The sequence below is a fragment of the Anomalospiza imberbis genome, chromosome 1 (genome assembly GCF_031753505.1).
Source record: "Anomalospiza imberbis isolate Cuckoo-Finch-1a 21T00152 chromosome 1, ASM3175350v1, whole genome shotgun sequence".
Classification (NCBI taxonomy): domain Eukaryota; kingdom Metazoa; phylum Chordata; class Aves; order Passeriformes; family Viduidae; genus Anomalospiza; species Anomalospiza imberbis.
This window is the reverse complement of record NC_089681.1, coordinates 110,493,136-110,514,505: the sequence shown is the minus strand read 5'-3', so window position 1 is coordinate 110,514,505 and position 21,370 is coordinate 110,493,136. Positions and strand designations below refer to the sequence as shown.

General features: G+C 46.4%; 1 long non-coding RNA gene across 1 annotated transcript; it reads left to right on the top strand.

Moving 5' to 3' along the window:
• The first annotated feature begins 191 nt into the window (after positions 1 to 191).
• Positions 192 to 12,097, top strand: LOC137483094 (uncharacterized). Its single transcript, XR_011004340.1, has 2 exons — positions 192 to 657; positions 9,781 to 12,097. It is a non-coding gene; the product is annotated as an uncharacterized lncRNA (long non-coding RNA).
• Positions 12,098 to 21,370: the final 9,273 nt, after the last annotated feature.

Sequence of the window (21,370 nt, the reverse complement as noted above, 5' to 3'; positions counted from 1 at the left end):
CATTTCCTGTGAGCAAGCTCTGCAAAATGTCTGAGGTCTCACCCTCATGGATGGCAGGAATGGGCTGCACTTCCTTCTGGTATGGTTTTTGGGCAGTGCTGCCCTTTGATTCTCTGTCCTGCTCCTCTTGCCATTCTTCTCCCAGTGCTCCACTGGGTTGACTGCCTGTTTTGCTCTAGCTGGATGCTCACTGCAAAGCTGAGGTTGTCTTAAACACTTTTAATAGTGGGGTGGCCTGCTATTCTTAAATGCAAATATATACTTTGACACAGCAAATGCTTTAGCTTTTAGGGAACAGCTAATTTTCAGGGAACCACATTTTCTGTGAGCATAACTTCAATGGAGTTAATGCAACATCTTTTCCAATAAAGCCTGCATGCAGGGGATCACATCCATTATCAGGACTGGAACTGCTTGCAAATAAGAGCACAGACTTCTTTTGAAGCATAATAAAAAATAATTCTCCGTTATGATTTATTATATATTCACTATGCTGAGGCTGACACCACTTGTGTTCCTTATTGGCTTTTCTCAATTACATTCTTAAGCACTTTTATAATTTCAAGCACCTGGAGACCTTGGCTTGCTTTGCTGGATGCTACTTCTGTTTAGCCTGATGCCAGGGTTGTGCTGCAGTGGGTGCTACAGTCTAAACAGGTAAAACTACTGGCTTTGACTTAAGTGTGTTTTGTCTCTTATTTCTCTTGGGATTTTATCTTCTGAAGTGGTTCTCTGGACTAAGCACAGCCCCAAGGTCTTCTCCATGCTTTTGGAGGATAACATTCTCCTTGTTGGGACTTGCTGATTAAACTGTGTGGGAATGAAGGGCCATTTGACTCTCCAAGTGCCTCAGGCCTGCTGGGATCCTTTAACAGCCTGGGTGACACAGCAGGAGCTGCCACTTCCAGGGTCTGCTCTGTTGTGCAGAGAAGCTGGATCCTTAACTGGAAGAAAGCAGGGATACATGAGATGGGAACTGAGTGTCTCAGCACCAACGGCAGCGGGTAGGAAAACAGCTCCGCAAATACAACTCTGAGTATAGACAACCACTACAGGAGAGGATGTGTGACACCTCCTGTTCCTCTGACCAGCTGGTTGGTGCTCACCCCTCCCTGAGGTCAGGGTAGCCTCCCATTGCTCCCCTGCAGGCTGCACCCACCTGGCTGAGCTCAGGCAGGGGCAAAGCTCACTCCTGAGGAGGGCTGAGGTGGACACAAAACCTTGCTCAGCCTTTTTCCAGCCAGCATCTTCTATCACAAGGAAAGACGACAAATTTTTTGTTAAATTATTTAAGATATTACTGACTAGTCATGAATTATTAAAGTGTTTATTACTTACCATTTGGATGGCAACTCAGGGCAGAAAATCACAAGCCTTTCAGGAAACCTGAGGCCAGCCTTTGCGTGCCAGACATGCCGGGGACTCGGGGGTGAGCCGAGGTGGTGGGTGCAGCAGCATCTGGTGTGAGAAAAGGCTCGGCTGGAGCCTGGAGCGTGATGCAGCCTGGGCTGCTGCAGATGGCTTTGCCACTGGTGCTGCAGTCTCACAACCTCCTGCCACTCCTCCCATTGCTATTTTTATTTAATATTTGCATGATGGCTGTGCTAGAACCCCTTTATACCACGTGCCATAAAATCTACAACAGAGACAATTTTTATCCTGGTAGTTTGCTCCCCATTACTGCAATTTTCTTATAGATTAAACTATCTTGAGGTAGGAGAGGACACTATGAAGCAAGAGTGTGCTAATTCTCATCAGCAAATGTATGTTTATGGTCTTGCTCTGTTGAAGATATTTGAAATTTTTTATACTGGCCTTATTTCTACTTCCTTTTCAGCCTCCCTCATGTTTAGTGGGTTTGTTTGTTTGTTTGTTTGTTGTTTTTTTTTTTCCCATTCCTTGAAACTGTAACAATGTGCTGATCATTAGGACTTCTGTTCAATGCATACTTATCCTTTGTGGTCAACGTTCACCAGTTGGGGGTTAGTGATCAAAGAAAGAGCGTACCTTATCTTCCAGTGTTATTTTGAGGAAGACAAAGCAAGGAGATAAACATAGTTTGGACATGCAACTCTGCCTAACAATGTTAGACTGCCTCCACATCAGAGTCGAGACACTCTGGATTGGGCAGTGGTTAAAATACAACTACTTGGAGCAAAAATTCTGCTGGTGGGTTCTGACCAAATAACATAGTTAGCATGGCTAACCATGGCTGCTCAAAATTGAGAAGAAGCTCACAAATACCCTTTGGACTGCAAGATGAGTTTGGCTTGCAGGCATAGATATATCGCAGCATTCAGAATCCACATGGTGGCCAGTGATTGCTGGAAATCTCTGAAAGTATTTGTGAAAACAGTCAGCTGAATATGTTTGTCCTTGAAATGCACTGTTTCTTATTTAGTATCTTGTGCTCATTTTTCCTCCCTTGCAAACATTTCAGTCATTCAGCCCAGGAACTGATTAAACCACCCAGTAAACACAGTACAGATGTCAAAGTGAAAAATTCACAAGCTATTCATAACAAGCCATCTGCTGAAAATAATTTGTCTAAACTATTTGGGGAAAATTTACGAAGTAATGAAAATGCTCAGAGATATTTGGGAGGATTCTGACTACCAAAAATCATGAAAGGGCCTAATGATATGTTTTGGATACAATTGAAACCTTTACAGCTTGCTGCAGGATTTGGGATACTAAATTCTCTTTGGCCTGCCATGCTAAGTACTGGCTGCTCAGTTTTGAAGCATGTAAGTCTTTTTCACGTTCATGATTACCCTACAAGAACGTGCAGTTTGGGCATAGTCCATGGTCTGATTTATATTCCCAGGGTGATAAATGGCCAAACTACCACTCGGGCTGTATTTGGCCTATATTGGAAGCCCAGCATTTAGAAATTCAATCCATCCAAACAATACCACGTCATACTCAAGCTTTGCAGACCTTACTCAAGAAAAGACATACCTAACCTTCAACAATTTTTCATTCAGGTAAATCACTCTTTTTCCTTGACTGTTCAAATAGTTTCTGTCGTGCATTATTCTGGTTTTCAGAGCTCGTGCTGAGTTCTAAAGATGGGCTCTTTCGTGTGCCACGGCTCCAGGAGCATGTTTCTCCATTCTCTGCATCTTTTCTTTGCCTTGGTTTACACACTGGTGCTTTGACAGACACCTGAGCTAGCTAAAGTGGGTTTTGTGTGTGAAATGCAGATTCGGGCCCCTGGGAGATGTATTTGCTGGTACATCAGAGATCTCAATTTTAAACCACAAGCAATTTCCTGAAGAAGGCTTAAAGTGAAATAAGAAAGAAGGGGAAAAGATTAGTATCTCCAGGGGACATTTTCCAGCACATCACTTAAATCCTCCTCCCCAGCCTACAGGCTGAGTAAAGGTTAATCCTATAGCAACTAAAATCCCATACAATCCACACTCCCTCAATGTACACATTTCCAGGAGGAATTCCTCTGACTGAGCATAGCTGGCAGCCTCACAGAAAGGTATCTCAGCTTAATGGCCACAAGTCAGTGGATATCTAGATCCATCAATCTCCAATGGATATAAAAGTCACACAGGGACATTGCTGCTGTGCACGTGCAGGATAGGGGCTTCCTTTGTGAGGAAACCATGTGGACCAAGAAGAAAGACCTCTCTGAAAGCCCACACCCTCTTGGGTTGTCAGACCTTTCACTCTGGGATTAATGGGCCTGGGGTCAAGCAGATAGGTAGGTACTTAATGAATTTTTCAGTAGATGTTACATCTGAAGTCTGTGTTTACTGAGTTGTTCCCATGATCCGTTTCTTCTTTTCTTTGGAAACTGTCAGTATAAATATTCTAAATAGACTGAAAAGTCCATAAGTAAAGCTGGTTGCTGAACTTCACCAGTGATGAGCACAGGGGAATTTGTTTAATGTTTGTAGTCAGAATTTGCTTTCCATTTTTAAGTGACTTCTGATATTGAAGTCCTAATTAGGTACTTTTAAATAGAGATGAGCTAATGCATTGTCCAGCTGCTCTTGCCACTATCCTGTGCTTGTTGATAGTTGCCCATCTGCTCTTTGCCAGCTTAAAAATAAACATCCACTACTAAAATGAAAATATGTTAATTTGGAGTATTATCCTCATGTTACACAATCCAGTGTTTTCCATCTAAAAGTTCATTCTGTTCAATAAAAAACCACCACCAAAAAAAAAAATAAAAAAGAAAAAAGCAGTAGCTTGTGTTTCCAGAGGGACAAACTGAACTCACTTTATGAAAATATGCCATAAAATGTAGTTGCCAAACGAAAAGCTCCAAAACCCGCGTTAGCCTACTTCCCTTGATCTTTCGCATTCTAACACCCCGATCCACGAAGTTGTTTGAGTGTCAGACTCCCTTTGAGTACAGCGAGAGTGAAGCGCCTGGATGGTATCATAAAACTTTGGTCTGGGGTCTCCAGCCTTGCACAGCGCGCAACCCTGACACAGCTTCGGCACATACCGTAGCCTGCGCTTCCGATGGGAAACGATGGGAGAACGGGGATCCGCTGCGGCTCCTTGGGTAGAGCCCCCCGTCTGTTTCCCCGGCGGCAGATCGCGACCCCCGCCACGGAACAGGCGATTGCGGAGGTCTCGGGCTCGTTCCGGAGGCAGGAACCCGAGACGCCAACAGCGGGCACACGGCGTGTCCCGGCGATGCTCCCGGGCGGCGCCGCTCCCGCCGGGGCGCGTCCCCGCTCTGCCGGAGACCCTGGGCGCTCCGTGCCGAGGGGAGCGATGCCGAGGGGGAACGGGGCCGAGGGGCGCCAAGGCGGCGGGGCTGCCCGCGGAGGGGCGGCGGGGCGCGGGGTCCCGGCAGCGGCGGCGGCAGCGGCCACCCGGGCTCGGCGGGTTCGGCGGGGCGAGAGCGGCACCCAGCGGCACCCGGCGGCACCGGGACAGGAGACAGCGCCGCCGGCTGCGCGACACCGGGCATGCCGGGGGGACGGGGACACCGACTTAGCAGCGCCTGTCGCGATAACGCAGAGGGCGATGGGTGCAAACCGGAGAAGGGACGGCTCGGATCGGATGTAAGGAAGAAGTAAGGATTTTTACAGTGAGGCTGGTGAGATGCCGGCACAGGTGGCCCAGAGGGGCGATGGATGCGCCATCCCTGGAAACATTCATGGTCAGGGTTGCACAGGGCTCTGAAAAACCTGATCTAGTTGAAGATGTCCCTAATCATTTTAGGGGATTTGGAACTAGATGATGATAAAGGTCCCTTCCAACCCAGGCCATTCGATGAATTTATGATTCTATGTGAGTGAGACTGTGAGTCTGTGTTTCGGTGAGTCTGTTGTTCTATGACTCCTAGCCCTGGGAAGGCCTTGAAAGCTGGCATGGTTTTCTGCTTTTGTTTTTGTTTTAATAGAAATGACACAGACATGGAGGAGTGGCAGAAGCCTGAGGAAGCCAGAGGGAAGGTCTGGGCTTGCTGCTGCTGTGCTGGGGCAGAAAGGGAAAGGGAGCTACAGGCTTTGGGATCTTTCTCTTGCTGTTACAAATATCAGGGACCATGGTTTCTCTACCCAACAGCTTTATCCTGAGGGAATCCTACCAAGAGGGAGCCAGAGGTGCTTCAGGGTTGGATTGCATGAGATAAACATGACCTTTCTCTGTCAACAGGAGAAATGGAAGAGGAGATGAAATTCTGTCACTCTTAACTGTAATCCCAGCCAGTGACATTTCAGTGGAGCTGCTGTGGGCTGGGAATACTGCACTCAAGAACAGACTTTTTGTCAAAAAGAACTCAATCCGCTGCCTTAGAGTAACAAATACCACATTAATCATGTCTAGAATGGTCTGCATGCTTGTGTGAACCAGCCACAAAGCCCAAAGCCCACCCCTCACCTTCCTCCTCTGGGTCTGATCCAGAAACTGTGCAGGTTCTGCCACATTTTGCTCCAGCGGAACTCCTAAGGCAAGTGAATCTTAATCCTACCCCTGTTTAAGGTGTTGAACATTGTTGTCTTTGTAAGAAGTGACTGTTGGTAAGGATGATCCAGCTGTGGGTTTGGAAACATGATAGATAAATAAATAGTGCTCAAATGGCTGCATTTCAATAGAAGGGGTGTTTGGTGGAAAAAATATTTTAGGGAAAAGCCCTGTATTTATTATTGGTTTAAATCTTTTTAGCGTGATTACAGACTGGGCAGACAATCTATTTTTCATGTGGTGTAAAAGAATCCTCCTAAATGAATGAAATATGGGATATGTTAAGAGCTCAGCTTAAAACTGAGCAAAAAAGAGGAAAGAAAAAAAAAAGCAGAGAGAACACAGGCAAGTCCCTGTCTCAGCTCTCATTGCCATCTGAGAATTCGTGGTTGGGATCCTATGAAAGAACAACCCCTGGTGGGACAAGAATTAAAATTAGAAGATGAAGAAAAAAAACCCTAAAATAGAGAGTGACCCATGAAACCGAGCCTAGAGAGAAGGAGGGCCACCAGAGGAAATGAAGTTAAGGATATGTTTGGAAGGAGTTTGTTTTCTCAAAGCCTTCTGTTTCACTGAAACTGATTTAAAACCAGGGTTGTGTTTCAGCAGCAGCAGTTGTAGGAGTGCAAGAGGGGAGTCTGCCATCTCAGCCTCTGCCAGCATGCCTCTCACTGAGTTGTTTCTGGGTTTGGGCTCAGAAGCTGTTCATAGGACCAGACCTGGAGGAAAAGCTGCCCTTTCCTTCTGGTGGCCCAAGCGATGCTGCACAGGGGCACAAAAGGTGTCCCTTAGCCCAGCTGCAGACAAACCCAGGAGCTTGTTGCCCAGCAGTTTTCTTCACTTGCAGGAATGGTCAGCAGTGATGCAGGCCTGTGCCCACCAACACAGGGATTTGTGCAGTGCAGGAATTGAACCAGATTTTGCCGAGGAACCAGTGCGATGCTTTTGCTTCATAAATGCTTGTGGAGTCATCATTCCCCCATCCGCTCAGCTTCTTCCCTCTCACATCAATGGCTTCACAAGTATGCCTACTTACTCATTTTATTTACTTCTTGCCTTTGTTGTACAGACAGCAAATCACTAAATAATATATTTTTGTTTTTCTTTTTTTTTTTTTTAGGACAATTTGGCTATTCAGCTCACTTGCTGTCTTGAAAACTTCACTGGAGGAGACCTGAGCAAGCTGTCACAGAGCAGACCTGACCCTGAAATGCTGTGCCAGAAAGTTAGTCCCAAAACCATGTTCAGCACAGCAAATTCCCAAAAGGAGATTGGGAATGGATACAGTGAAGTGAAGGGGTTTATTCCAAAAGACATGGGCCCTCAGGGAAGAAAGCCAAGCATGTTGTGTGGTGCTGTTGAGACAGCCTTACTCCTGGTAGTGACTTCAGTGCAGTGAGATTTCCATGTTGTGGCTAGACATGGAAATTTCCTCATGGCCAAGTGCTGGTTAAAGCAATGCCTTGCTTGCCTGTTGCCTGCCTCTCCTAAACACAGTGGGCAGTGGGAGGGGCAGGATATCAAGCCAGGCTGAAAATTAATGTTTTAGCAACTTTGGTGAAAATGTCACTCCTCCTGCAACTGTACCTGGTTACACAACACACTTCATTCCCCCAGACCGGCTGTTTTCCAAAGGCTGGGCTGTCACAAACTGCTAACAGCAGCACTTTTCATCTCGGTGCTGCTCCAAGTGGGCTGTTCTCCACCTCTGGGCACAGACCTGTTCTCCTCAGTGCAATCTCACTACAGCCAGCATAGCCTTACTCCTCCACACACTCCCACTGTTACATTCTCCTTAACCACAGAATGCTTCTCTTCTCTCCCCACACTGGGAAACTCTGTGGGGACCATGGCAAAAACAGCTGACCCCTGGGGATTTTGTAGCTCCTTTCTGGGTCAGGATGGTCCTGCAGTGGCAGGTGGTGCCTGCTGTTGCATCTTTCCCAGTTGGTGGCAGGCACATTTCCCAGATGTGTTTTCCAGTGGCCCAGGTTCCAGCCCTCCTCAGGGGTGTGGTGGGTGTCTGTGATGTCCACTGATGTCACCTGGGGGTTGCTGACACCATTGAGCAAGCACATTTCAAGGGATAGTTCAAATATGAGATAAATTATGGGGAAGTTTCTGCTTAGCAAGGATCTTTACACCTGAAATCCTTGTACTGACCCTGTCTGAAAAGAGCGGTGTGGATGGGGAAATATAAATTACACAGTCAAAAGCTGAGCTGAGTAAACGCTGCAGCGGGGATCTTTCAAGTTCATTAGCTCTTTACAAAGCCATGCTTATACTGATTTGGATAGACAAGTATCTCCAGAGAAGGGGTGCAAATCTGCCATCATGGTCCAGGGACTGAAGAGCCTGATTGTCCCTTGCCACAGCACAGGTGGCTTGGTGCTGAGCCGCACTTGGGAACACAACATCTCACTGCATGTCATGGCTGAGGACACTTTATTGCTTTCTGTCAACACCCCAGCACTGAGCTAGGAAGTAATGTGCTTCTAGTGATGTGATCTCTCAGACAGCATTTTAAATCACGCTTCTGTCTGTGGGGAGGCATGAGAGATCCCGTGACACCATTTTTATTTCAGGAAGAATAAAGGCATTCATCTCTGCAACATTGGATAGATTCACTGCCTTATCCCAATAGGGCATCTTCACATAAACAGCTGAATTAAACTGCAGTCTGGAATAGCAGTCAGGGGTAGGAAACTCAGGCACTAATTTTACTTCTTCACTGAGACTATCTGTGTTTTATTGCTCTGAAGGAGGGTAGCCAGCAGTTTGTGCTGTGGCTTCCAAATAATGGCTCTATTTTTCCTCTGAGTCATTTTTGTTTGAATGCTGATAGCTGGTGTTTATATTTTCAAGCCCAGTTGTGGCCAGGTCTCTGAGAAGAAAATCAAAAGCAAGTTCCAACTTTTATTTTCAAGGAATCTGGCTGACCTGTGGAGGTCAAACTGCAGTTCAAATCTTTAAATGCAGTTTTAGTTCTAGGACAATTGCTCTAAGACAGCCAAAAGAGGAATGGTGATAACAATTTTAATACCAATGGGGACAGCTGATTTGAATTAAGCCTTTTCTCTCAAGTGAGAGACAGCAGCCCTTGTAAGGACCACAAGGCTGCCGTGGTGGAGCTTTTCATGACCATTCATAGTCACAGCCTTCCTGAATGCCATGTAAGCTTTGAAAACATTATCCCAATTTTACACATGTGAGACTGTGGCCCAAGACTTGGCCTGGGACCTCCCCTGAGAACACTCAGCAATCTTGCAGTTAAGCTGTAACTTTTGAGAATCACTCCCATGCCTTTCTCACTTTCCTTGCCCTACACCAGCATCCTCCACCCTGGATCTCACCGTCTGCCCCTTGGGCTGATGACAGCCCTGAGATGGATGTTCATGCACTGCCCAGCTGCTTTGAGGGAGGGCAGAAGAACCAGCAAGCTCCTCTGGTCCTTGGACTGATTTCCTTCTCCAAGCAGTGGAAAATAAAGATGAGGAGAAAAAAAAAAAATCAGTGTGCAGGGTAGAAGGTAAAGCTGATGAAGGATATAGATTTGTATGCTCAACATAGCCTATGGTGTACTTAAATAACATAGGAAGGATTTTAAAAATCCAATTCTTTTATTTTAAAAGTAAGCCCCACTTGTGAATGTGAGTTAATAATTTGGTGTGTGAGTTAATAATTTGGTGTTATTTTTAGATCTTTGATTAGTTTATGCATTTTGAAAGCTGCTTCAGCCTCAGTAGGTCTAACAACCCAAGAGGACATGATCTTGTATCTTGTCTTTGTATTTTTTCTCCTTTTTAGGTTTTGCATCAATCTGATTTTTTTCAGGTCAGTTTATATTACTGTTGGATCGGAGTGTGTCCATCACCACATTGTAAAGATGCAAAGCAGCAAAGACACAAATGCACAAAAGGTTGCTGTCTTATCTCACCTTCTCACAGACCCGGCAATTTTCTTTATCGTTGGCAGCAACTGGGGATAAAATCTGCATGTGAACTGCTTACAGCAGGACCTGCCCTATTCACCCCGTGGGACAGGACTTCCCTGCCTTCTCTCTGCCTGCCCTTTGCAGAATTTCCAACAGCGTCCAGGCTCCCAGCAGCTCAGACTACCGGGTAAGGGGAGAGCTCTGCTCCAGGCAGCCACTTCTCCCTCCTCCTATGCACTCCTACTGGAGACACAAAGAAGTTTAGCATCTCCCACCTGACACCTGGGTTCTTTATGCAACATATTCCCTCTCCTTTTGTCCAGAAAGCTGCATCCCTCTCTCCCCACGACTGGGGCGACTCCTGAGGAACAGAAATCCAAGCCCGGGGCTCCATCCTGCAGAAACTATACCTTGCTGGAGACAAGGACCGCAGATGGCTGCAGCTGCTGCAGCCAACTGGGACGGCAGCCGCCGGCCCCCACGCACCAGCCCCGCGGCTCAGGTGTCCTCAGGAAGGAGAGAATTAGTGAGGACTTTAATGCTGGATTAGGCTGCCCCAAGTTTTCCCTTTTTCTCCTACCACCAGCTCAGCACGTGGAAGCAGGCGATCTCCGGTGTGGGTTACAGCCTGGGACTGCCCCTCGGAGCGGCCGCATCCTCTCCTTGAGCCACAGCCCCTCTGCCTCTCAAACGCCTTGAGGTGGCCGATGCCTGGGGGTGTGCCCCAGGGCACCCCAAGGGCACAGGGATGGGAGATGCTTGAGGCTGCAGCTTACAACCCCACTCTGTCCTTTGCTGTGAGAAGTCTGCAGCTGAAATGGAGCATTTTGCAAAGAAAAAAGGCTTTTGCCTCTTCGCTCTGTCTTTTTCAAAACCCATCCTCCTGAACACGGGTAGAGCCCCCTGCACTGCACATTCAAAATGTTCTCCCCCGTGTTTTTAGGCATTCCCTTTTCCGATGAAATCCTTGGGATATCCCACCAATCTGCAGAGAAATCTGCAGCCATCCTGGCAGACTTTAATGGCCCTTAAGCCCAGGAGGACTGAGGAACCCAACGCTGTGGCCTCGCTCTTGCTGCACGGAGGGAGACACGCCATTCCCCCTGTGGTCAGACCTGCAACCGTGAATGTAACTGCTGGGAAACTGGAGCTGATGACTTCTGGAGTGGGAGCTGGTATAGGCTTCTTGGCTGGATTTAGACAGCCCAGCAGGCTGCCCTTCCACAGCAGTCACATGGAAAGCCACAGAAAAGATCAGGATTGTGCAATAATGCCATTTTTCAGAGTCTTTCTGAAAAGCCAGTTCAGTGGCTGAATGAACTCATGTGGATTCAGGACAAAAATCTCACAGTCATGCATCACAGAAATGAGAATTATAAAAGATTTAATGTATGATTTATCCCTGGGACTTAGAGATTTGCCAAAACCACAGTGTGCTGAAATCCAGGAGAACATACCAGGATATCACTTTTACCCCATTTCTCATCTTTCCTTGAACATCTGCTACTTGTTGTTGCTGGAGGGAGATTTGGGATGAGGAGACACACCAGATCTGACCTACTGCCATAATTCTTTTACTTTCTGCTTTGTGGTATTCACTTTTAAACCCCAGTTGACTTTGAACAACTCAGCAAGGCTTATCTGCCACCCTCCTTGGGAGCTGCTCCTCACCTTCTTAGAATTGCCCTTATGAGTTTCCTCCTGATAGTTCATCAGTATTTCTCAAAGAGTAATTAAAAAGCTTTTGTTAACATCTGTCAGGTCTGCCTGCCAAATTGAACACACCTTGGAGGGTGCTGTCCTCTCATAGAAGGATTAGCAGCCAGATTTACAAACCAGATGGAATCCAACTACTTTTTATGGAGACACAGCCCTGGAGAAACCTCTGACCCTGGGGATTTGATTTTCATTTTCTGCTCTACAAGTGCAAAGAGAGTAGAGAAGCTGCACACAGGCTGATGGTTCCTGAACCTCTTCTGTTCAAGATGTGAGGCAGCAGGAGCCTGAAAGTCATGGTTGTGACACATTAAGTAATTGAATTCCATCTGCCACAGCAAGAGCCATGCTATATGCAGCACCACTTGGCTGCTGGCATGTGAAGTTTCTCAAGGACAGCTGAAGCAAAATTTGCACTTTGGGAAGCTGGTGGAGCTTTAGAAGTTCATGCAAAAATGCTATGAGGAATCAGTGTTTTTCACAAGAAATGTTTTAAAGTAAGCCAAATTCTCCTTTAGTCATTGTGATTATCCCTCAGTATTTTCAAACTTGTCTAAACCAGGCTTCAGGAAGGTTTCACTTGCAACACATACTTTTCTTCATAGGATGAGTCAGGTACAGACCCCAAGCTGAGCTACAAAGTACAGAGACAATTCATAGCCCAGGCCACAGACCCTTCCTGCATGTAATTGTGCCAGTCAGAGCAGAACCCCAAAGGAGGTGATGCACAGGCATGTTTGGCTTCTGTTGAATGTGTCAGAGGCCTGATGTTTGCATCAGATTGTGCCGTGAGCATGTGCTTTGTATACCAGAGCCCAATTCATTGCACATTTCCCATGTTCTTGTTCTCCTGCCATGTGCTCTGCAGAGCTGCTGCTGAGGGTAAATGGCCAATGTCAACCAAAGCTTTGGGAAAAAACCCCAAAAAAACCATCCAGAATCCAGCTTACCAGCACAACTCTTGTCTGCTTGGAGAGGTCACACTGCACATCGCAAGGTTTGAGTCCAGCCTTCTCAGTTCAGCTTGGTTACCCTGTTCAAGATGCTGAAGGTGCTCAGTTTGGGTGGATATAGGAGCAAGTTTTCCTTGCACAAGCAAGTCAGTTTCTGGGAAAAGTTTTCATCAAATTTTAGGAGAAGTTGCTATCTGTGCTAATAAAAATTCACAGATATTTTTGACCTGACATGAGGTAATCCTGTGACTTTCAGCCCTAACACAGCCCTCTGCATTTAGCAGTCATGTGGCCGACAAGACACAATTTGGTGGACAACCCCTCACAACTCCAGTGGGAAGAGCGAGCCTTGAGAGCCCACACAGCTTGGTAACAGCAAGGTTTCAATCCCCAAAATAGCATTCCTTACTCACCAGCAGCGTGGGGCTGCTGTGCCGGGTTGTTCTAAGCCAGGACACGCAGTGCTCAAGTCCATAAAACCAGTTGTCAAAGCCTTTGGGGCACTGCTGTCTCTGGGGGGGTTCTGGGAGCCCCCAGGCGACTCGATGACAATGTCCCTGTCAGCTGAGGCACAGTCTGCGTCAGCCCCATGGAACAGCACCCCCTGAGCTCCCACATCCTTCCCTGGGGCTGCGTGTGGTCTGGCACTGAGTGCTTTTAGTTCTGATGCCCCAGAGATCCGGCAGAGTGAGGGGGAGGAGTGTTGGCATCTATAGTTGTAGCAAGAATTGGCCAGTATAAAGAATAAAAACAAAGATCAATGGATCCCATTTTACAAAATGCAAGTCAGAGGGGCACGAGTGCATTAAACCTGGGGCTCTCACAACACCGCCTCGCCTTTCCTCAAGTGGGTCACATAGGATGTTTTAGAGATGGTGGCCCACACACTTTTGGACTGTGAGCAGGGGTTCCTGCTGCCCGGGGACACCTTACAAGTGTGAAGATATCAATGGCCATGAACTTCCTTGTGCTCAACTGGGAGTGCCAAGGGCTTATTCAACACCTGATGTCTTCAGGTACCACTTGGCACCATAGGCCAGGCTGAGCCAGTCTCCTACAAAAACCTTTTCATCAGCTGGCATGAGTTCCCATCTGGGTCAAGATAACTTCCTACTGGAAGGGCTTGGTTTTAACTTTTTTTAAGCAGCTCTTTGATTTATATTCTGAGCTAAAGTTTTTAAGGATCTTGAAGCAAATCCCACCTCAGATGGCAGATCCTGGTATTGCAGATGAAGCAAACAGCCAGTAGTAAATAACATGGCATGCACCAGGTTTTCCACACATCATTATGGAGGAAGCCACGTGCCCAGAAAAGATCTACAACATACAGAAGCAGAAAACTGCAGAAGTAATGAACATTTTAAAGCAGAGAATATGTCTGTTTAATGGATAAATAGTAATAAAAGAAAATGGAGTATTGTTCTGAATATACCCTTTCAAAACGATTTTCTAGTATCAATATTTTGGATTTTAAAAAATATCTGCTATAGACCCCCTGCATCCATCCAGGATATTAGCTGATGGCAGGACAGCTTGTGCAAAGTGTGTGGACACAGATACTGGTGGCTCCTGGTAAACACTTGTTTTCTGTGTGACAGCCACTACCTCTCTGTGTGCCACAGTTATTTTGGGCAAGGTTGGGTGGACTGGTATAGAGAAAACCGGCTTTGAAATCCTCCGCTTTGTAAGGCAGGATCCCAGGGATGCAGGATGCGGGAGGAGGGCGGAGGCACAGGCAAGCCAGAAGGAAACACCAGGAACGCGGAGGTGGGAGATTTACAGGATAAAAGCAGGGGACAAGGACAAACTGAGGGGACAAATAAAATGCTAAAGACAGAGTGCTACATTGCTGAATATTTCAGGCAGTTATAATAACCATTCACACCTCAGAACTGCCATGGTTTATTTAACATGTAATTTTTTGACCTTTTCTCCCAGCCCTGAAGAGGAGGGAACATCTGCATGGCATCCCCAGAAAGCCAAATCCTGCCCCCTCTGCCTTCTGTAGAATAAATGTGTTATGGGAGCTTTTATTGCAGTATTTGTGCTTTGCCAGTTCCTGCATCTGCAGGTCAGGACCTGGTGCATATTTTGTCTGCCCCTAGGATGCCCTGAGCTGACAGTACCCAGGGATTGGTTTTGCTGCACTATTACATTTTCCTGCTGTAATAAAAATTAAACTATTGAGTAAAATACTCCCAGTACTCCCAGAACGAAAATCTGCAAATGGAAAGCACAAGAAAGGGCTTTGTTGCCATGCCAGCCCCATATGCACTGATGAACAATGAAATATAGTGACTTCTGCAACACTCATAGGTGCAGAGTGCCAGGGCAGACTTAGGGCTGGCAGAGGCAGAGAATACTCTCTGTGGCTGTTTGGTTGGATACAGAAGGTGGACTGTGTGCTCTTCACTGCACAAAAAGGAAAGAGAAGGCAGAATGTGAGTCCTGACTCAAACCTGCACTGAGCACACACGCACAAAAAAATTACCAAAGTTTTTCAGATGTTATTTGAGCAGGGAAAAAGCAAAGGACATTGGAGGGATTTCTCACCAGAAGATGTAATATCCTCTACCTTCCCTGCTCCAGGTCTAAGTTCCCAGCATGAAACGTGCTGCTTTATTCTGTTATGATGGGGACAAAATCAATGAGAGCAGTGCAGCCATGTGGGCCAGCCATGAAAAGCCAACACTTGTGGGTTCATGAAAGGAAAACTCTGGGTGCCTCCCTGCACCCACCTGGTACAGAGTGGGGCTCAAGCTCCCCAAAATCAATGTGGCTCTGGCAGGTGCCCCAGTGGAGGGGGTTGGCCCTGTGAGGGGACTGCAGCAAAGAGACGGGGATGGAGCCTTGGGGGCCCACTGGTGCTTTTTCCCAGGCAAGGAAGGAGCTGGTTGCAGGCGGCAGGAAGGCAGATGGGGAGGGATAAAAAGGAAGAACCCCCTGACCAGAGGCTACAGCTGATGGCCGTGCCCAGGGCGCGCGCCCGGCTGCTTCTGGTCCGGAAACGCCATCGGGGGGCCCAGCGAGGGCGAGCTACGGGAGGAAAAAAGCAGCCTCAGAGCATGTCTAAGGTCATGACATTTGACCTTTCCATTTCTTTTCCTTTTTGAAACCTGATTACATCTATTTTTAGGCCCGTGCTTGGGGAAGGAGGGGGAGCAGGGGTGGGCTGACCCTGCCCGATGGCGCAGCTCCGCTGTATTCCCTCCTTGTGCCTGCCCCTGTTTGCACATTGCAGTGATGGCCCCATGTGCCCATGCACACTCCAAGTCACTGAGTGAGCCAGGAATGGTACCAGGGTGCTCTCACCACCTCCAAAACCCCTGCAGACTGAGGTCTGCTGGGCATGTGTGAAGAGCAGGAGCACATGTTACAGCTGGTTTGGACAGGGAGTAAAGCTCCATAGTGAGCAGATTCCAAGGAGATTTGCTCTGGGTGCTGGGGAAGACACGGTTTGGTGCAAAGGAGTGAGGTCGCTGCAGATCTCTTCTGAATTGGGATAACCCCGTGGGTGCTTCTGGTGAGTGAGGGGCTGCTGGGAAGGTACTGGAGTGGAGGAGGGACTTGGGGATCTCAGAGTCAGAACACAGAAATCGCCAACTTTGAGACTGATTATTACAAACAAAGTTAGGCTCTGAGTTTTTAGCTTTGAGGCAGGCCAAATCACACTTGAAGCAACAAGGAAAAGGGTGTGAAATAATCATGGGTGGTGAGAGGAAAGCTGGCTCCCAAGACAACACTGTCTTAATCAAGTATAATGTCTATTTTATTTTACCATTTTATCTTGTCTGAGCAATAAGAAAATAACAAAAACTTGCCATAACCTTCTGGCAGACTGTTTTGCCAGTCAGACACAGTTGTTCTCCCACTTCAGCTGCCTACCAGGAGTACAAAGGGGGAAAGCCAGGAGCTGGAAAGCCTGCAGTGTAGTGGGTGTCCTCAGGTGAGGCTGGGCTTTCCCCCTTCTCTCCCCGGAACCTGGTGTTACTTCACCCAGTATGAGTTTTGCCTTTCCCACAGCTCTGACCCAAAGCAAGCTGGGAACAGCAGTGGTGAAAATAAGGGCTGGGACTCTCCAGTACTTTATTCTGTTTTATACATTGGCGTTTGGAAAAAAATAATGCTAAAGGCGACCTTGGTGATAATGGCTGGGAGAGGGTTGGACTTGGCTCACCAGGAATCAGTTCCTGTGATCATCAGCCTTCAGCTTTTCAGGGGGTTGTGAGATCATGCCCTAAAGGGACAGTTCCATGGGCAAGCACTAAGAAAGTGCTGCTTGGTCTTTCTGTATGGCAGAATCCATTTCTCTCTTTTTATTTTAACGCAAAGGTTATCCTGCCCACCCAAGGCCTGACTTGTTTTACATCACCTATGCAGCAGCATCTCACAAATATTCAACAACAAAAAACATTGTGTGTCTGTTTTCCAACATGATATTTACATGTTATTTCATATACCAAACACAGACACATACACACACACACACACACACACACAAAGCTTTCTGCTTTGTGTTTTTTCTTTAAATGGCCCAGGGTATGGTCAACCAATTCTCTTGGCTGCTTAGCAACAGGCAATTGAGCCTGCCTATCAATTCTCAGTTTATAATAACCTGAGGCAGACCTAGATTTTTGTTTTCCCTTGAGCTTTTGTCTTCCCTTCCCTCTATAATAAATACCAGAAATGTAGGGGCAGCATGTGTCAGAAATCCCGCAGTGGATTATCTTTCATCGCGCTGGCGCGGCTGCTCCTCTGGCAGGACAGAGCTCCAGGTCCCACACACCCTACTCTCCTTTGTTGAAACATTTGAGAGATTAATTCTGCATTAGACCACACCCCATCGTAGATTTATCATTTAAATAGCTAAGTTAAAATTAGAAATGTTCTTTTTTTTTGTGTGAAGAACAAGACCCAAAGAGTTCACCTGGACAGAGAGACTGAACGCAACCCTCAAGATACACAAATAACCTGGATATCCCTGTATTTGAAGGTGATATAAAGAAAAGACAGAATATAATTAATTTTACTGGCCAGTGGAGCCCTAAACAGCGTGTCCTTCACTGTGACTTAAGGGGCTGGAGCTGAGGGGCCTCACTGTGCCTCTGGGGGAAATGGCATTGGCAGAGCATGAATGGATTGGGAACAGTGTTGTGCCTTAGTGAGTGCTGAGGAACTGCTGCCTTGTGTTGGAGGAGGGCAGCACATGATGGTGGTGGAGACGTGGGTATTCAGCCCACCCTGAGAGGTGCCTGGTGGGCAGTGGGTGGGATGTGGCAGGGTCTCATGGCCAGCTTTGCTGTAACAGTGCACTTCCTCTAGAACACTCTTGTTCTCCACTGGCAGCATCTGAGGAGTGCTGCTTGCTGACTATCACTGCCGGTACTCAGGAAGGAAAAGCAACCTGTAAGGCCTGGAGATAAGGCAAACCTCTGGAGATAAAACGTGAGCAAATGGGAGAAGCCTGTTTGTCCACCTCTGTCCCATGAGCAGGCCCATTCATAGAGCTCGGGTGGGGATGGTGTGGTCTTTTTAGATGTGACCCCTCCATACCAGGATGACTACAGTTCTCACAGTTACCCTGTACCAAACCTAATTTCCATCATAATGAAGCATTTCCAGGAAGCTGACACATTTTTACAATCAGGTGAGCAGGAGTAGCCCAGACACCCCACATGTCCTGAATCACTCTGGAAAGAATCAACATCCCTGGTGCTGGTCCACAGTCCTGAGCCTCAGCACAGCTCTTGAGCTCACACAATGTGATGCAAAGCTGCAGCTTGCAGCACTCCTGCCCACAGCCATGCTCTCCCTGCCCATGGGATTCCTTGGTAGCCTCCAGCTCTCCTGGTTGGGCTCCCCACAGTGGATGAGCGTTTTCCCTCACATGGGGAGTCCTGGTTCTTGGTGAGAGGCTTTGCACCATCCAGCCCCCCACCTTACCAAGATATCGCTGCCCGGTGTGGGTCCCTGCACTCCCCAGGCATTGCTGGCCTGTGACCCACAGCAGCAGCAGATGCAAACTCAGATGTAGCACTGATTGCTGATGACCAGTGTGACAAGAACACAGCTCTGTCCCTCATGTCCCTTATGACATCCCAGCCTGTCTGAAGGGGAGCTGCAAACAACCTGTGACAGGGAGGACTGAAATGCTCTCCTTTCACTCAGGTCTTTGCAAGTCCTGCAGGCAGATTCTGATCCTTTCCTGGACTCCACCTTAGGCACATCAGAGGACCAAGTGCTGTTCCTCCCCAGAGGTCATGACCTGAAGGATGGTCAGAACGTGCTGGCAGTGCCTTTGCTTTCTTGATCTTTCCATGTAGACCAACAGGTTCTTAGAACTCTGGCTCATGCTGATTCCGGAGATAGCAAAGATGATGTGGATGGGGAATTCCAGGAATACCCATGGAACTCCTCTCACAAGCACCAGATGTCAGAATGTTCCTCTTGCAGCATGATGGGAGGTCATGCCAGGAAAGGAGAACTGGGGGTCCCCATGGTTCCAGCACAGCTCATGTGCTCACAGCCCTCTCCTCCAGGCTGGAGCCTGCTGAATTGCTCTGAGCTGCTGGATCACGTAATACCACCACTCAGCTTTTGTTTGCTGGAAATTTAGCAGAGGATCCAGCTTTTTATAAAACAGAATGTCTGGAAATGGATCACAGGCAGGCTGTAGAAGAGGACTGGCCTAGGTGTTCCCTTAAGTGTAACTTAATGGAAGCAGCACATCACTGGGAATGCACGTGGACAGGACCTTTCTCCAAGAGGCATTCAACAGGAAAGCCACATTCCTGCATGATGAAAATGCAGTCAAGTGAATCTGTCAGTGTGAAGCTTGTGGTATGGCTCTCTTCAGAACCTTCTTAAAGTGGGAGGGAAATGTCACATTGCTCTGTTGAAAGTTCAGTTATAACCGTGCTGAAGAATGTACCAATCTATCTTCTCCTTCATGATGTGCCCTCCTATTAGGACAGTAAAATTACAGGACAAAGCAAGCTCTTCCTTTCAAAATAGGATTTTAAGGGAAAAAAAAAAAAAAAACAACCCACTTTTCACAAAATCTGTGCATTAGACCTGTTCATAGCAGAAATTAAACATCTACAAAGGAGTCCAGGACACTTGGTGCAGTATTGTTTCAATGGTAATTTCTGGATGCAAAGCATCCAACAGGGATTACAGAAATGCTACGCAATTCTTCAGGAAAGGGGAAATACTAAAAAACACATTAGCTGGCTGTCATGTAAATGAGAAAGGATTTCACTGAAGCCACACAAGGACTTGTCATCACAAAATTGACAGCATTTAAAGCACACATTTAGCTTACAGTAACTCTGGTGCAATTCCCCACTGGAAACCCGCTTCTGCAACAGTTAATAAACTTTTACAAGTTTACTTACGGCTAAGAGTATATGCTTAAGAAAATAGAACAACCAAAAAGAAAACAAAATGTGGGAACAAATACTCAGACAATAGTATTTTAGCATCCTGTATTCAACTCTGGCTTTCAGAATGTTGACATTTTCCTGGATACACTCTCCCCAAAGATCCTTGTATATTTATGCACCTGTACATCCGGTGCACAAAGTAGAATGAGACCCTTTCCCACACTGAGGATGCAGTACTGGCAGTATTTAAAGAAAACATCTTTGCTTTACCAAAAAAGAATCAACAACTACAAAGTGCAAACCAGAATAACACTGAATAGAACAAATAGAATAAATAGAATAAATGCAACTGGGAGTGCAAACTGCTGAGAAGATGGCTCCAGTGTACAAGAAAATAATTCATACTGAAGCTTTGTGTGTCCTCAACTATTTATTATGCTCACACTCATGGTGATATATTAAAATTTTTGTTGGCAAAATGTCCATTCAAAATTAAATGATGCTTTAGCCTCACCATGAGGATTTTTGCTGTACCTAGTCACGTTTGTAATAAACTTTATTAAATGTGATAAAATATTGCACAGCTCAAACAGAGAAATCCAACAGGGAAACCTTGTCCATTTTTGTTAAACTAAGTAGTAGAGCTTTGTCATTGGCATTAGAACAGCTCGGAGCTTTGCTAGAGATACATTCTAGAAAATCTCCCCATAGCTCTTAATGAATAATTGAAGACAATATATAACCAAGATGCTTGTTTGCTACCTCCAGAGCTGGATCCTAGAGGACCATTAAATTAATTTTTAATAACATATGCTATGGTTAAAGTTATAGGACACAAATATTAATTCTAAATATACTCATCATATAAAGAGTAATCCCTGGCTAGCAGGAGGTGCACAATGACTAAAAAAGCAGAAAGGGAAACATTAGTACAGCATACAGATACCTCAAGTTATTTTTCAGATATTGTCTGTTTGTGCCTCTTACCTACATATTCCATGACTTTAACAGCGCACCATGGTGTGAATGCTCAAATTTTCCAGGGCAGTTTTTGTGGTCACCTTTTCCCTGTGGAAGCTGGGAACTGGTGACACCTTTTGAGTGTATGGGGTCTGCACAAGATCTTACCCATCTAAATTATTCATCAGTGAGGAGGCAGTTTCTGTTAGTGCCTCAGTGTGACGTTGCAAACGTTTCACAAATTTATTATCCAAGAAAAATTCAGTATAATAAGTTGTCTGCAAAATAAATTTGTAGAGAACAACATAATCACTTGGAAATCCAGCTTTTTAAAAGTAATTGCTAGCTGCACCTAGGCCTCCATTAATCACTGCATAATTGAGTTTCACCAAATATTAACTCTGTCCTCAAGAAAGGCTGGTTTATCTTTGGAGGAAATGAACATAATAAAAGAAGGAAACAATAAGGGAATTACA